General features: G+C 37.4%; 1 protein-coding gene and 1 long non-coding RNA gene across 22 annotated transcripts in view; one reads left to right on the forward strand and one right to left on the reverse strand.

Moving 5' to 3' along the window:
- Positions 1-17,883, reverse strand: part of GTDC1 (glycosyltransferase like domain containing 1) — a 298,462-nt gene that overhangs the window by 108,611 nt on the left and 171,968 nt on the right. The gene's annotated exons all lie outside the window — the stretch shown is intronic.
- Positions 1,462-17,883, forward strand: part of LOC119567423 — a 20,428-nt gene continuing 4,006 nt past the window's right edge. For all 3 annotated transcript variants that reach the window (XR_005227438.2, XR_005227439.2, XR_005227440.2), the window contains exons 1-4: positions 1,462-1,609; positions 2,910-3,015; positions 5,621-5,716; positions 12,992-13,094. This is a non-coding gene — a long non-coding RNA (uncharacterized LOC119567423). The remainder of the gene's footprint in view (positions 1,610-2,909; positions 3,016-5,620; positions 5,717-12,991; positions 13,095-17,883) is intronic.

Consider the following 17,883-nt stretch of genomic DNA (forward strand, 5'->3'; position numbering starts at 1 on the left):
GGGACCCATTGTTCTAGGTGCTATACAAACACAACAAATAGTTCATATCCAGACAAACATATCATCTAGGACAGTGATTTCAACCTTTTTACATTTGTGGACCCCTAAAAAAAATTCTAATGGAGGTGTGGACTCCTTTGGAAATCTTAGACATAGTCTGCAGACCCCCCCGGAGTCCGTGGACCACAGGTTGAAAACCGCTGGTCTCTGACAACAGACAACAGGTGGAAGCAACAAAGAGGCAGAGAGAGCACAAAGAAACAATGAGAAAGTCCTGCTCGTCATGATAAGCAGTGGTCACAGAACACCAGCTGCCTAGCCAGTGTCAAGCTTTTCCAGGAATCAGGACAAAGGGGAGTCTTGAAGAGGGATTTCAAGGAGTGCAAAGAAACAGCCTTACACTTAAGTAGGCACATTCTATAGTTATTATTTCTAAAGGCAGGATAGTGACCTGCTCTTATAACACACAGGGAAGTAAGGGGGTGAAAAGCACCTTTTACTCATCTGTGGGCTTCCCTTTTCATAGGTCACCGCACAGGGTAAGGGGACCCATTATAAGGACTGTGAGGCTGCTACTCCTGTACATTGGCTCCATCTGTATGCACATATCAGCTAGTATATAGACCAGTGGCAGATTACTTCCCCCTTGGAGCAAGGAGGAGACAAAGAATTGGTGACTATGAGAGTCACAATTCCCTCCCTGATCTGTTGCTGTGATGGAGCAGCTATGCACAGTTCCTTACTCAGAGCAGATTACAATTTAACAATCTACCCTAAATTATTAGCGAATCCATTGCTAGAACATTCAGATATTTTGAAACACACCAAAATTTCCTCTATGAATTATAAATTGTTATGTAATAAATTTTTATATACATAATTCACAATAAACTTCCTGTTTAACTGTGCTCTTTCTTTCTTGGAAATTTTGCATGAGTAGTAGTAAAACTTTTAAAGGTAAAAATTATACAACTGTAAGTTCAAACGCAACAAAATAGGCAGTAACACAACATATAGAAAGCCATGGAAAACACCAATGGTTTGAACTAAATGGAGCTGAGTTAGAGTAGCAGTATTTATTTATTTGCTGGTAAGATCAAAGGAAAGAGGTGTACATATAAATGGCACTTTATTCTGTTCCTATTATTCTGTATAAGCTGGAGAAAGATCAAAGAAAGATGTTTACAGGTTTCACTACTAACATTTAACATAGCCCCAGATTGAAAATCCTTTCTAGATTGCTAGTACACTTTAAAATAGAGCACATTTTTGTTGTGTTTTGTGTAACATTGCTAAGGGCTATATTTGATTTGTTTGCTGCCTTTTTCACTGCAGAAAGCTGTTTGTGAAACATAGTAGTAGTTATTACTATTTCTTATATTGTGGCAGTATCGAAAGGGCCCAATCAGGATTGGTGCACCAGTGTTCTGGGTACTATCTATACTCACAGGAAGACCCAGCCCTTGCCCTGAAGAGGTGATAATCAAATATTGGCTGCATAAAATTTGAAGGAAATCCAATATTGTTGGAGCTAAATGCATTTCGTATTTTAAATAAGTTTGCTCCAGCTCTCCCCAGTCTCAGTCTCATTGAAAACAACTATGTGCAAGTAAGTATCTGTGTGTATGTGCTTCTTTTGCTCTTCTCTCCCCCTCCCCACCCCCGCACATCTTCTCTCTCCACTTACACATCCACATGTGTGCACGGAGAGTACATATTGTAGACTGAGGATTCTCAACACCTCCATAGCTAAAGTCAAATTAATTGAAAGCTCACAAAACTAGAGACCCAATAGCAGATTGTATCTGTAGCAAGGCACAGATGATGAGCTTCTCAACAGAAATTCTCAATAACTAAGGGCTTGTTTAGCATCAACTACACAGAAACTTCAGTGCGAGAGAAAACTCTGCTGTTCAGCAGGAAACACAGTTTAAGAGACAGAGGTGGCTCCTCTAGAAGACAGCTTGAGGGAAAAAGATTAAGTATTTTATCCATAATATTTTCATGTTCATACTACCGCTGTTTTTTCATAACTGTAGATGAAAAATTGCATTTTGAAATTGCGGAAGTTGCTTGAGTTCTAATGAATTAATATTTAGTGACAATATAACACATTTCCTTAACAGTTGAGGGGTTGTTCTTCATGGACTGCCACTTCAATATTCTTGGCTTCAAATCCAGCCAAAATATTTGAATACACAGTGTATATCTGGCATTTGGGCTTTCACATATAGCTGGAGAAGCCAGAGGTATATCCACTCACAACACAGTATATAAGTTTCAACTGAGCACATAAGCAAACCAAAAAAAAAAAAGGGGGGGGGGTGGGAGTGGCGGGGGGGGGGGGAGGTTTATGAAAAACAGCCTACTGAATGTGCAAAAGTTCCTCATGGTAGCAAGCAGTGACAAATTAGCACCATAAGCCAAATCACAAGCTATGACACTGACTAGCACCAGTAGGCAATATACTATTAATTGATAACTTTCTTTGTGGCTTTCACAAAATCACTCATTCCTGATAATTCTGCATATAAAAAATAAAGGTAGAAGGTGTTAAGTCCCTTATAAAGCTAAGTACTACTATAAGCTTTTAAAAATCATTCTTTTTTTGAAGACAACTCTTGCATTGATGATTAAGTCATAGATTATGGACATTTCGGAATATTACTTCCAGTGAACTTCCTTTACCCCAAGAGAATATTTAATCTTATTGCAAAGACTGAAGAAATCTGCTAGCAGACAAGTTTTACCTTTCCAGATTATCCTTGGAGAAATCTACAAAGCAATGATTACCAGAAAAGCATGAGTGTCTCCAATGAAGTGAGCTGTAGCTCACGAAAGCTTATGCTCAAATAAATCTGTTAGTCTCTATGGTGCCACAAGTACTCCTTTTCTTTTTGCGTATACAGACTAACACAGCCGCTACTCTGCAACCTGTCATTATTCCACCCCAGCCTCCATTAAGAAACACACAGCTGCCAATGAATCTAAGAAATAAACTGGGAAATTTTAAAGGTATGAATAGAGATAAAGGGAGAATAGTGTTTTGTTGTCATATTAGTCTGTCTTAACCAGAAGGTGAGCATTGGTTTTGTGATGGTTTTCTAAAACGGTGACCTTACCTAAAAGAAACCATAAAATAGGCATGGTCCTTTTAACAATCCACTCCTGGACTGTATTCTTCTGAGAAAGATACAGAGGGGTCCTATTCCCAGCTATAAGGAACTGAAGAAATGCCCAGAACAATTACAGTATTATTTTAGAAAAAGGTGACCACTGGGAACAGAACATAAGCTCCTAAATACTGACTTTGCAGCTCATAAACAGGTCTCTCTGGGTAAGCATTATATTCTTTAGTTCACCATATTAGTTCATCTCAGATGTAAATCATGATGATTAGAGCTGTAAGAACTGCTGAACTCCCTTATTATTGTTGTTCATGTATTTTCTGGCAACTTTCAGATGCATGAAACAAAACTGGAACCATTAGCAATTATCTTTGAGAACTCAATGAGGACGGGTAAGGCTGTAGAGGACTAGAGAAGAGCAAACATAGCATCTGTCTTTAAAAAGGGGGAAAAAAGGATCTGGAGGATTATAGACCAGTTAACCTAACATTGATACCTGTAAAGATACTGGAACAAATTATTAAGCAATCAATTTGTAAGCACCTGGAGAATAAAAGGGTTGCAAGTAATAGCCAACATAGATTTCTCATGAACAAATCATGCCAAACTACCCTAATTTCCTTCTTTGACCGGATTATTGGCTTAGTGGATAGGGAAGAAGCAGTGGATATGGATATATTTTGATTTTAGTAAGGCATTTCACAAAGTTCCACATGACATTCTCATAAGCAAACTAAAGAAATGTGATCTAAAATAAATTACTCTAAAGGTGGGGGCAATGCTGGTTGAAAGAACTATACTCAGAGAGTAGATGTAATTGGTGCACTGTCAAACTAGAGAGAGAAAGTATCTAGTGGAGTCCCACAGGGGTCTGTCCTGGGTCCACTATTCTATAATGGAATGGTTAGTATGCTTATAAATTTCACAAATGATACCAAGCTGGGATGGGTTGTTAGAAATTTGGAGGACAAGATTAGAATTCAAAAGGACCTTGACAAATTGGAGAATTGGTCTAAAATCAGCAAGATGAAATTCAGTAAAGACAAGTGCAAAGTCCTACGCTTAAGAAAAAAAATCAAATACATAACTACAAAATTTGGAATAACTGGCTAGGCATTACTGTTCCTGAAAAATGATCTGGGGGTTTAAGTGGATCACAAATTGAATATGAGTTAACAATGTGATATAGCTGCAAAAAAAGCTAATATTCTGACATGTACTAATAGGAGTGTCATATGTAAGACATGGAAAGTAATTGTCCTGCTCTACTTGACAGTGGTGAAGCCTGAGCTGGAGTATTGTGTCCAGTTCTAGGCACCACACTTTAAGAAAGATGTGGACAAATTGGAAGAGAGCAACAAAACTGATAAAAGATTTAAAAAAGGTTGGGCAGTTAGACAAACCTATGAGGAAAGGTTTAAAAAATTGGGCAGTTAGACAAACACCTTCCAGGATGGTCAGGGTTCTCAAACTGGAGGTTGGGACCACTCAGGGGGTCACGAGGCTATTACATAAGGGGTCCCGAGCTGTCAGCCTCCACCCCAAACACTGCTTTGCCTCCAGCATTTATAATGGTGTTAAGTATGTTAAAAAGTGCTTTTAATTTATAAGGGGGGAGAGGGGGGAGGGTTGCACTCAGAGGCTTGCTATGTGAAAGGTGTCACCAGTACAAAATTTGAGAACCACTGGTCTAGGTATACTTGGTCCTGCCTCAGTGCAGGGAGCTGTATTAGATAACCTCTCAAGGTCCCTTCCAGCCCTACGTTTCTATCATTCTATTAATCACTGGATATATGGCTGATGTCCCTTTTCCTCCATTTTAATTGAACACTGAGAAGACTAGTGGAATTTTCTGGAGATGTGGAATGTAGGCCTCAAAAATATTTTTTAAAGTTCTCTTATATGGATGAGCATTCATGTTTTTCTGGAGTAAACTAGTCTAGTTCTGGAATTGTGCTATTTGAATACATCAGATTTCTTTCACCAACAATGTTTGCTGTTCTTCCTCTTCACCTATAGCAAATACAATTCTGTCACTTTAAGAGTCATAAACCAAAGGCGAAGTGCAGGGTTATGCAGGGTTCTATGAAAGCTATACAACCTCAGCCAAGTTTTTAGATGTGGAGGAAGTTCTTGTGGATTAACTATGTTTGCATATGTATTTCCAATAAAAAATAAATCTTCCCTCTGTTTAAAAGTAGCTGCAGGCTTTCTGGTTTTGATGTTCCTACTGTTGCTAGAATCATATGGAAACATTAGGCAGATTGACATCAAATAGCACGTGCTCCCCAAAACCTCTCACTTATTTCTCTGGCATTGATTGGATGGGAACTGGGGTGCAAGGAGAAACAAAGATTCACTTCTTTTTACAGTCAGTCATACAATGAAAGTGTGGAATGTGTGAGAGTGAGGACAGGATATATTTGCAGTTTTCAGTAATTTTGTGGACCTTTGTTACTTCTTCCTTACATTCAGATCTAATCTCATTTCAGGCAAAGAGCTGGACTTTCATGCTCTGTAATACTTCACCGGTGATTGTCAAAATGATATCAGCCTCTTCTGTGCCAAGTTTGATTCAGGATACAAAGGTTTTTTAGCTATCTTCCTCATAGGCATTTATTTATTTTACATTAAGAAGGAAACATTCAGCCTAGCACAGGAAGGTTGGAAATTATATTGCTGAATGAATGAATAAAACCAAGGTTTTTTTTCAGAGTAACAGCCTATTAGTCTGTATTCGCAAAAAGAAAAGGAGTACTTGTGGCACCTTAGAGACTAACCAATTTATTTGAGCATAAGCTTTCGTGAGCTACAGCTCACTTCATCGGATGCATACTGTGGAAAGTATAGAAGATCTTTTTATATACACACAAAGCATGAAAAAATACCTCCTCCCACCCCACTCTCCTGCTGGTAATAGCTTATCTAAAGTGATCACTCTCCTTACAATGTGTATGATAATCAAGGTGGGCCATTTCCAGCACAAATCCAGGGTTTAACAAGAACGTCGGGGCGGGGGGGGGGGTAATGGCCCACCTTGATTATCATACACATTGTAAGGAGAGTGATCACTTTAGATAAGCTATCACCAGCAGGAGAGTGGAGTGGGAGGAGGTATTTTTTCATGCTTTGTGTGTATATAAAAAGATCTTCTACACTTTCCACAGTATGCATCCGATGAAGTGAGCTGTAGCTCACGAAAGCTTATGCTCAAATAAATTGGTTAGTCTCTAAGGTGCCATAAGGTTTTTTTGTATTTTTTAAAGATCTCATGCAAGTTTACAAGAAAATGTGACTTCCCTATGGAATAGAAAGCTGGTCGGGGGGAGGGGGAGATGGGTAGGATACAGATGCTAACTCTTGGAAGAAAGTTACATGGATGATTTTGGTTTTTTCAAGAAAACTGCTGTTTTTTGGTAAATCCATTGAGTTTAATCTCCTCTGGTGTTAACATGCAGAATATGTGACACACAGGTATACTTTAGACACTAATAGAATGGGCACATTTTTACATACATTTTGAATTTCTGAGACCAAATGTGTATTCACAGCTCTGAAATTACTGCTAAGTAAACCTAACCATTTATACTGGAATTGCTTTAGCTGGTCTTTTAAACTAGAAAGTTTATTTTGATACGTTAACTATAATTTTCAACAAGCAATATAATTCTCTTGGGTTCATTTAAGGACGATGGTCCTTCAAGTTTGATCAAAATTAATTTATGGGTTATCTCACTGAAATGTGGGGGCTAAAAACAGCCACTCTTTTGTGAATATAGGACCAGTTTTTGAAAAAAAATGTTACATTTCCAGCTTGGTAATACTGGAGTTTTGTTTTATATCTAGCCCTGACTTGTGGGTATGTTACATGCCTATATTTATAACTAGGGGTGCATAATTAGCTCAGGAGAAGGGCCACATCCTATCTTTAATAATCAGAGCCATTTATTGGTATTTGTTGGGATTTTGTTTATTGATAAGTGGCTTGAAATTATATGATGCAAAAATGTACTTTACTGAGGTTTCTTAAGCACAAAAGTAGAGTAGAGTAGTGTTCAGAAGAAAATGCTGCATTTTCTTAATTGCACTTGGTCACTTTCCCATATTACAAAAAAGAGTAATGAATTAAAATGCTCAAATACATATTTCTTTAAAAAGAGCTTTTAAAATGAACAGATATAAAATAAAAAATTTAATGGTGGTTATCAGCTGAAGTGGAGGGATTTCACAGTTCTTCTGATGTACAGTTTCATGGAGTTATGGGCTCATCTCACTTTTGTAGTTGTGACACAATATAGTTGTCAAGTAGTAGTCAACAAGTACTTTCATGGAAGCATAAACACTCATGGTACCATTTTTTAATTTAATCACAGCACTGTATCATCCCTGACATTGAAAATCCTATTTTTACAGTAGCATCTCCATCTGCATATCTTCAACTTCTGTCTCCATTATCCAGACCTCGCTCCTTTTCCCCTTCTCTCCAAATCAAATATTCTTCCTCCAGCTCAGGACAGCATCTTAGTCATATTATTCAGTCACATTTTATTATGCAAATACTTCCTTTGCAGATTGAAAACATATTGCATAGGTCGTGTTAGGTGCGGCACTCCCTCAAATCACACTGACTTAAATGGGATCTGAGGATGCTCAGCATCTTGCAGGAGATGGGCCCATAGTGGGATGGGCAAATCAAATAACAAATTTGCCAGACAGCATGAATACAGGTAATACTTGGCAAGGCAAATATTTCTGAATATAAACCAGAAAATATTTGGCGGCTGGATATTCACAAGAGCATGTGCCAAAATAAGGTAAGGGAAATTTCCAAGTCTCACGAGAGGATTCCAGCTAATTAGTGGCTGGATTTACAATTTCAGTAGTTTTGGGAGCTATTTGGAAGCACTTTCCTGCTCTCTTTGCACTGCTTCTTGGGAGCAAAACAAGAGAAGAAGATGTTCTCACTGTTCTTTTTCCAAAAATCAACAAAAAAATACATACATTAACACTCCCCTTAAAATAATATATTTATTATCTAGTGTTGAGGCACAGAAGTGAGAAAAAATGACATAGAGCACTGCCAGTGTCTGTTGTTGGATGCAGTACATGAGTCAGAGGATGGTATTGGGAAGGAGTAGGAATTCACAGACTATATCTTGCACCCTATGTCGTTATGGAAACACTGCTCATAGTTCCATGGTGAATGTTGGACTGAGTTTTGCCCTTAAATCAGTGATCCAACCACTTTATTATATACAGCTTGTTCTCCCCAAAATTACAGTACTTACTCTTTGAGTGCAGAAAGAATTTTGAGAATTTACATGTAGATATGTCAATTAGTTTACGAATTGCAAATAATTAAAAATCGGTCCTTTAAGAAGTTTAGAGCTCAGTTTCAGACCATTTATTTGTCCTGAATGAGCTTAACAACAGAAAAATGAGGCAATTTCAGACTTCCCTTACAGTTAAAATTCACTGAAATTCTGTAGGTAGGCTACATTTCAAGACTTTAAAAAAAAAAAGATTAATGTTCTTTCCCCCGTTACTCTTCATAATTCTAATTCTGCATTCTAGTGACACAATGAGGGGGGAAATAAATAAATAAACCCAAGAAAACAACACAAAACAAAAACAAATACATTTTTTAAAAATCAATTTCTGGTATCAGACACTAAAAGTGCCTTCATCAAATCGTTATTGCATAGCGTCATTTCAGGGCAGTGTAAGCTACTAAAGCCGACTTGCAAGCCATTACATCAAATAAAGTTCCCAACAATAGCATAATTTCAGTTTCTTTCTTTAGGAATGGATTTAATTTTCAAAACCTAAACAGTCCAACACAAATCAAAACAGATAATCTGGTCCAGCTGCCTCAAAAACTCAGCAGGCTTCTGCCCTTACCCACACAAGAGGTATCTCCAGCCAGCTCCGAGCTGGGATGTTGCTGTGGTATGCACTGAACTCCAGCTGCCAGTCAATACACTGCTCTCTTATCTTTCAGCCATTCCTATTTGGTACTCTCTCCTGCCCATCTAGGGCTGCCTTTGTTATCTCTACCAAAATTACTTCATGAAGATGCATATGAGGAGGTCCTTAAAAACATTCACAAAGCCAACTCACTGCCAGCCTTCAAACCCCTTCTTAGGACCCTTCTACCCATCTTTCTGTTGGTGTGTTTGTACAGTGCCTAGCACAACAGGAACTGATCCAAGACTGGGCTCCTTATGTGCTACTGCAATACACATGATAAATGATAATAAAAATAAGTTACATAAATTCATAATAAAAGAATTTTAAAAATTAAAAGTTTGTCCTCACTCTCCTTCTCACCATAATTTATGTTTTACCTCATTATGTCCATTAGATGTTTTCCAAATCCAAATATTCCCTGAACAAAAAAAATTCCATACACAAATATCATCTGAATATAAACACAAGCCTATTCACATCTTTAAATATATCTGTAAACCAGAGAAGTAAATCTTCTGGTTTAACAGAGGGCTGGTTAAACACTGTCAAGCTTAAGTACTTGGGAAAAGAAAAAAAAAAGAAGCATAAAAACAGAAATAGTCTCAGGAGGATGGTCTCTTCTGCATAGTTTATTCTTGAGAGCTATATGGTGGTATTTAAAGAAAGGAAACAAAATATACTAAAAAAAAACCCCACCCCAAATAAATCTAACTTTATGTAACTAAATTTGAAAATGTTGGCCTACGTCTGTTATGGACAATTAATGATGTAAGCAACTGATAATGTGGGCAATGCTATCAATTCTATCAGTAAGACAAGGTATATCAGACTAGAGAGAAAAGTAAAGGTAATGATACTTAAAGTTCTAAAAATTATTTGAGAGGTTGTTTTCACTCATCATCAGTGAAAAGAATGGGGGAACTAAAGATAAAAAGTAGTGCTTGAAAACTAAATATAAGTGGTCATGAAATGATATCTTTGCACATAGTAGTGAGAAAAAGTTCTTAATTTCTGATTGCAATTTATTCCCTTCACATTTTTAAATTAATTATTTCTGACACTTAACTTTTCAGAGTATGAGATTCATCAGAATTTGCATCCATCAGCAAAGAATTAAATATTTATTCTCCAAAAAAACGTTATTTTCTTTCTTATAGCCTACAACAGAAGAGTTATTCTGTGTTTCTACCACATGAGGCAACTATTCAATGTGTTGTTTTGCACTACATTAAACTTGAAACACAACTTCAAACTACCCTCAAAACATTTTGCTCTGTAATTTCTTAGTTACTGTAGTCAGTAACAAGCTTGACTTTATTTTACTTGCAATGTATGGGCATTCAGTAATCTTCTGTACATTTACATACAGTAGATGCCTGACTCAAATCAGCAATATTTTTGCTGGTTCTGAAAAGCTCTGATCACCCATCCACATAGTTTGGATCCCTATCTTTAATTGGCACTGCTTCCTCTACCTTTCTTTCGAAACAGTTCATTTCCAGGCACGGTCTTACAACAACCCACCAACTTAGCTACCCTTTCCATTTCCTTAAACCCTTTCTCAGCAACAACTAGTCATTAGCTTGATCCTTAACTTTGAAAAGTTTATTAATAAAGAGTCTTGGATAGAAAATAAAACTTTTTGAGAAAAGAATGGATAGATGATCTGATAAAACCCAGAGGAAAACTAAAAGAAAGTAGAGCTTTCTAAACTATCTAGCAGACATTGTAGACTGCTTAAGTAGAGTAATGAAAGAGAGTCACCACTAAAACAACGAGAATAAAACTGTTTTTCCCCCTTTATTTCCTTTATGTCATTCATCAACAGTAACAGGATCTACGGTATACTGCGTGCACATGAGATACATAGAGCATATGACTTGTATGTATAGACTGATTAAATAAAAACAAAAATTAAAAAAACATGGTAGGCATTAGTCCCCATTATGAAGCATTTATGAAAATTTGTTCTGTTAATTTAAAATGTTTTTAAGTTATTTTCAAAAAGGCCAGAGATAAGGTCCAAATTAAGCTATCTAATTAAAAATGAGCCTTTTCAAAATAATTTTAGCTAAATAAAATATAGCTCCTGGCTGATGAGCCATTTGATAAGTTTCGACCCATTGACAATTTAAGACCTTGATCCTGAGCTTGTTGAAGTCAATGACAAAACTCCACTGATTTAAATGTTGCAATATCATGCCTTAAAACACAGAAATCAGGGCTAATAATGATAACGAAAATTCAGCCATGTTTACATATTAATTGTAGCTACATTTAATTATTTAAAATACACAGCTGAAACATCATAATCAAATTATGATGGACTTTATTGCTCCACATACCAAGGGAGCCACACTCCTGCTATCAGTTCCTGAAGGCGTTTTGGATAGGTTCTTCGGCAGGAGCAATTCCCAAGGATCAGCCTTAGGTATAATCAACTGAAGCAAATTCTTGGGCCCCAGACTGTCGTCCTGGCTAATTCAGTAACTCAAAAGCTCGTGAGCCCAGAAAGAGAGGCAACTCATGAGCCATTCTCTTCTCTGAACCCCAACGTGCTTGAGTGCTTCCCCCTCAATCTTCTGATATGCTCTTGGTCCCCAATTTAGGAAGGGACTTCGGCACATGCATAATGTAAAGAATAAAAAGAAAAGGAGTACTTGTGGCACCTTAGAGACTAACCAGTTTATTTGAGCATGAGCTTTCGTGAGCTACAGCTCACTTCATCGGATGCATAGCTGTAGCTCACGAAAGCTCATGCTCAAATAAACTGGTTAGTCTCTAAGGTGCCACAAGTACTCCTTTTCTTTTTACGAATACAGACTAACACGGCTGTTACTCTGAAAAATGTAAAGAATGTGAGCTGTCTCATTGGCTTTGATGTCAATGGGAACATTCACATGCTTACAGTTGCATGTGAGTTTAAGTGTCTTCCAGAAATAGGGCCTTGCTTGGGGTAGTAGTCATTGGGCCTGCATTTCTGTTAGCTGATTTAAAGTGGTTTTTGAATGTGAAAATATACAGTGCCTAGACAAAGCAAATGTTCAAACATGCCCTTGCAGAGAAAATGAAACGTCAAAGCTTTTTAACAGACCATGGGGACTTGATTCTTCTGAGAAGTGAATTTAAAACGCTCAATGGAATTTTGTAGGTCCTTGAGGCCCTGCAAAATCCTATAACATGTCCCATGAGGCCACTACACTTCTAGAGTAACAGAACTGTATTTCTTGCATAGTTTAACATGTGCATTGCGATGCATTCTATTTACTTTATTTTTGATAGGCACGTCACATATTAGAATAAAAGAGCTTGGTTTTATAAATTCAGAACAAAGTGCTCCCCAGAATAATAAGGTGCTGTATTGGTAAGCTCAGTGACAAGACCTGCATTAAAGAGAAAGGATGGTCCAGGTTAGGACAGTATCCTAGATCTTGGGAGGCTTGGTTTAATTCCATGCTCTGCCACAGTGAGACCATTGTGACTTTGGGCAAGTGATTTAGCCTCTCTGTGCCTCAGTTCCCCATCTATAAAATTGGGATAATAGTATTTCCTTTCCTCATTGAGGAATGGTGAGGATAAATATATTAAAGACTGGGAGACACCCAGATACTACAGTGATGGAGGCCACTTAAGTACTTTAGATACAAATGGAGCACGGAACAATTGTCCACAATATAACCATATATATTAAACCCTTTTACGCAGAAAGAAGGAGATGATGGCCAATCTGTGGATCCTAAATGATATTTCCCCCGAAACTGCTAAAGATATAATTCTCCCCTGAACTTCCATTAGAGATAGACCAGCAGCAGTGTTACTCTTAGGGATGTGCAGATACCCCCTAATGAATGAAGTTTTGTGACAAACAATATATTTTTTTCCTTTTTAAATAGGGATAAAGGCGAAAAGAATGGTAGTGACAGAAACTTCATGGGAAAAGAGCCTAGTAGTGGTAAGATGAGAAAAATAAGACTGAAGAAACAGCCTCCACCCCAGGTAGTTCTTGTTCTCTCTTTACAATATGCAAGTCCAGAATTAGTCAGAAGTGAAGCCTTGGGTTTAATATCTTAGACTGAGACTTTTCTAAGATCCTCAAAGGGATTCTGATTCCCAATTCCCATTACATTATGGGGAACTTGGCATTCAAATCCCTTAGGCAGTGTTGAAAACCTCAGTGTTCACTTGATTGGGACTCAGGTTGGGATTTTCAAAGAAGTATAAATTCCTAAATCTTACTGAAAGGGGATTTGGCCACCGAAGTCCCTAAGGCTTCTCTAAAAATCAGTAGGAATTCATCCAGTGGGAATTCATGATCTCTTGAACCACAGCCTAGAATGCTCATGTCACTATTACTGCAATTATATTACTGTGAATATCTGAAGTTTCATAGAATATCTATGTATTTTAATTTTAAGTATGCAAGGAATTCAAGGTTATACTACATACTTATCAAAAACATACATAAGAAAGGTCACATAGGCATTTACATTAGATGCAGTGGTTTAAGTTAGAGAAGTTTCTTCTGTATTCTGTCTTACTCTCATTGAAAACCATGATGTTCAAGTTCTGCATACAATGCATTTTCTATTTCTATATGATTCCCCAGTAGGAAAAAAAAAAGGATTCTATCAGTATCAGACTAACAATACAAAATTCATATACTAGCGAGAAGTTTTTATATTAACTTTGTTTTTTAAAAGTGAGATGTTTTCAATAGATACCTATAATCACTTAGTTTTCAAGCAGCATGTAAGGGAAACACCAGTAAACAGAAATAAATGCATATTTATAAAGGAGGCTGAAAGGAAGCTGTTGGTGGAGAGTTTCCATTGCTTTTTCCAGAGATGGCAGAATTGTGGTTGGGAGATTGCAAGATTATTGGAGAAGGACACAGGTGGACCACTCTTCCCTTGGTACTCTACTTTGGGCTTCTCCCAGACATGTTCATCTTTTTGCATCCGGCTACCCTGAGACATTAATCCTACTGTGCTTGCTCCCTTAAGACACATGATGACTCTTGACTTGAAACACCCCTGCTTATAGGCTCCCCATGTAAAACACCCATTTTTACATGCAGGGCTACACACCATGATACTCATATCCCTCCAATGGACTTGTCTCCAGGATGCACAATCTACTCCTTTATGAAGTGCCATTTTGCATAATCACTTTCAGAGGACGAAATTGGGTTCCTTCCCACAGAGGGACTTCCCTATCTCTCCTATCCAATTCAAGCAAAGAGCTCTGACAAGAGATTCTACTCTTACTAGAGCAGAGATATGAGAGAGCAGTTCATTCAATGTCAGATGCTAACCGAAGGAAAGATCAAGAATGGAAGGCATCTCGGTTCCAGCTATGACTTACCTCAATTTCAAAGATCCAACAGCTAAATTAAGCACTTAAATGCTCAGAGTGAGAAATTTAACAATTATATTCCTGAAGTAGATATATTCAGTGATAACAGCAGCAATTCAATGAACTGAGGAGTTGCAGAGCCTGTGAGTCATTATGATCATAGAGCTGACTGGTATCAGCATGTAGATGAGGAAGAAATAGCTGAAGCTACACCCAAGTAAGATGGAGATTATCCTCTTAGAGGGAAACACTATGAACAATTTTCCTCCTTTTCCTTCCAATGACATCTAGTCTGCAAACCAGAAGTCCTTCTAGACTACTCACTGACACCGGATTGTCAGACAGCATCAGCTGCAAAAAATGCTTTCTGTCATCTGCAGCTTGCTAGAAGAATTCCCCATCCCCTTCAGTGATGACCTAACCTCAGTCATACATGCCTTTCATCACTTCCAGATTTAATTACTGCAATGCACTATATCTTAGCTTGAAAGCATTAGCCCTGGAAAAGCTGCAACTTATGTACAATGCAGCAACACACTTTCACAGCAACATGAGATACCAAGAATACATTACTTCTGTACACCCACTCACTTCACTGACAACCAGTTTAATACCTGATCAAGTTTATCATATTTAGTCCTCAGTGGACTGAGCTCTAAAAGATTGTCTCACCCCCGGGATCTCAACCACCCTCAACAGCTCCACTCTTCAGAGAAAATGGAATTGTTTATTTCAAGGGTCAGGCTTGTGTATGCAGTAGATGTGGCTTTCTGAGCAGCCAACCCTGAGATTGTGGAATTAACTCTGGAAGTAACCCGGATTGACCTCAAATCTTACTACTTCCAGATTCAAATGCAAAACTCACTAATTTGAACTTGCTCTCCCACAAAGTGATTCATAATTGTTTAGCATTGCAATAAGGGTAAAAATACATAACTTACTCCCCAAAGTTTTGGGGAGATGAATGGAGAAGAAACTTTGTTGATGTAATTGATCTTGAATACTTTTAGAAGTTGCTCACACACCACGATAATACATGTAGTGCAAGAACATAAACAAAACAGAAGGCTATGCCTACCATATAGAAGGTAACTAATCCCACATACAGTGAGTAGAAAGGCAGCATGGTCTAGTGCATAGGAAAGTGATGAGGACTGAGAAGATCAGCATTCTATTTCCAACCCTTCCACTGACCTGCTGTGCATCTTCAAGCAAGTCATTTCACCTCTCTGTGCTTCTATTTCCCCTCCCAGCCTCTATTTGCCTTGTGTATTTAGACTGCAAGCTCTTTGAGGCAGGGGACTGACACTTACTATGTATTTGTACGGTGCCTAGAGCTATACATGGGTGCTACTATAAAACAAATGAAACTACAATAAGAAGGCTTTTATTGAATAGCACACTTTAAAAATATGGAATGCAAATCTTTTCTATAAAAGTATCTCTAAGACAAGTTATCAAATAATGTTTAAACAGCACCACAGAAAATACTATTTGGAAAAAACTTCTTAAATAAATTCTCCTATTTCTAACAAACATGGAGTTATTTGCCTTAAAAGTAATTTATGCAAATATAGAGTCCATCTATCCTTGAGACTGCAAGTCTTCTGTGCATGTGTTCCCTGAGTTTTGCATCATATGAATGTGTTTAATTACTTTCTGCATGAAGATTAATACAAAATTATTGGAAATAAATGACCTAATGATCTTCCATCACCAAAGTTCTTGGGTTACCTTTCAACAATATAAATACAGAAGGACAGTGACAGGGAAGCAGTAAGTGGATAGTACTCTATGGCATTTCAACAACAAATAGTGTAACCGTGATGCTTCTCCAGAATGTTCAAAAAGTAAATTGAATGGCAGCATGATTGCAGTGGTTCCAGTTATGTTAATTAGACTGAATTCATGGTTCATTGACGCTGCAATTATGCTGCAAAGAAATGCTGCAAGCATGCTATCTCATCCAACTGCAGCCTGCTGAGTATGCTGCCATTATTCTTCTTGTAGCAAAAACTCTTTCCAAAAGAGATAATATGTAGTAGTTCACATTTCCACATAAAATATGCAATTTACAAAGATGGAATTATATTAGTGTATTTTGACAACTTACTTTCTTCATTTACAGTTTTAATATGAAGAGGAAAATCATTTTTCTAAATTCATGGGCCATCTTTTTAAAGGTACTTTAGTTTCTTATTTTAGGTACTAGACATATAAATCATAGAATCATAGAAGATTAGGGTTGAAAGAGACCTCAGGAGGTCATCTAGTCCAACCCCCTGCTCAAAGCAGGACCAAAGTACAAGCCTTATTAGCCCCATTGTACACATGAGGAAACTGAGGTAGTAACTTGCCCAAGGTCATGTAGCTAGTGAGTGGAAATAGAAACCAACTGACTTCTAGCACATATACAACAAGCACATACCACTCAAATTGCAAAACCCTACACACCAAAACAGACCCAAACTTTTTAAAAGGTGTAGTTGAACCTTGAGCATTTAAAATTGTAGTTACTTGTACTGGTGCTAGAGCAATTGTATCAGCAGGAGCAGTTCAAATGTTGGCTCCTGAAACTCTGCTAAGGTCCCTCAGCCTTGATCTGCATAACCGTTACTTTTCCAATTCTGCAAACTGCCTCCTGTACCTAACTGTCTCAATCAAGTATGGATTTTGTCATTTGAAAAAAGCATTCGCTAGACAACTAAACTGATAAGATTTATTTCACTTTCAACGCAAGCCATATTTAAATCTATATGCTTGCAGGGGTGAAAGGTAATGCCATGGTCCTACTTTAATTGTATTTACTTGGACAAGCATAATTTGTTACATGCATTCAGTACATTCTTCTTGATCATTAAAGAAATATACATTTGTGTGTGTAATAGGTATATACTTCTCTCACACACACACAAAATACTGTAATTTAATTACTTTGTATTTTCAATGTCTAACATTTGTAAACAAAGTTTCTGCAAGAAATGTATCAGTAGAAAAACTCTGAGCACAAGGAAAACATGTACAATGTTTAATTCAGCCACATTATACTTTTAACTGTAATGTTTCTTATGCACAAAGCCTTTTTTGATTAGGAAAGCATTTATATTGCATGTTCCTTGGCAAAGATGAATATCAAATATATTCCAAGTATCAGAGGGATGAACAAATGAGCATTTATATTATACAATCACTTGGGGATTTAGGCAGCAAATATAAAATTATACATATTTTACCACAGCACTGGTCCTTTAGAACATGTACAGTCCAGTATGCTTGTTATGGGCCCTGGCCCTTTGAAGCTGGACATTCTGGGAGATAAAATAAGGAGGAATAAATGAAAGCTACAGTCCCACTTGACTGGAAGGAGGAGCATGACCTATATGAAAAATGATAGGGACCAGGAGACAAAGAGAGACCTGTAAGGCGAAGA

The sequence above is a fragment of the Chelonia mydas genome, chromosome 11, assembly GCF_015237465.2.
Source record: "Chelonia mydas isolate rCheMyd1 chromosome 11, rCheMyd1.pri.v2, whole genome shotgun sequence".
NCBI lineage: Eukaryota > Metazoa > Chordata > Testudines > Cheloniidae > Chelonia > Chelonia mydas.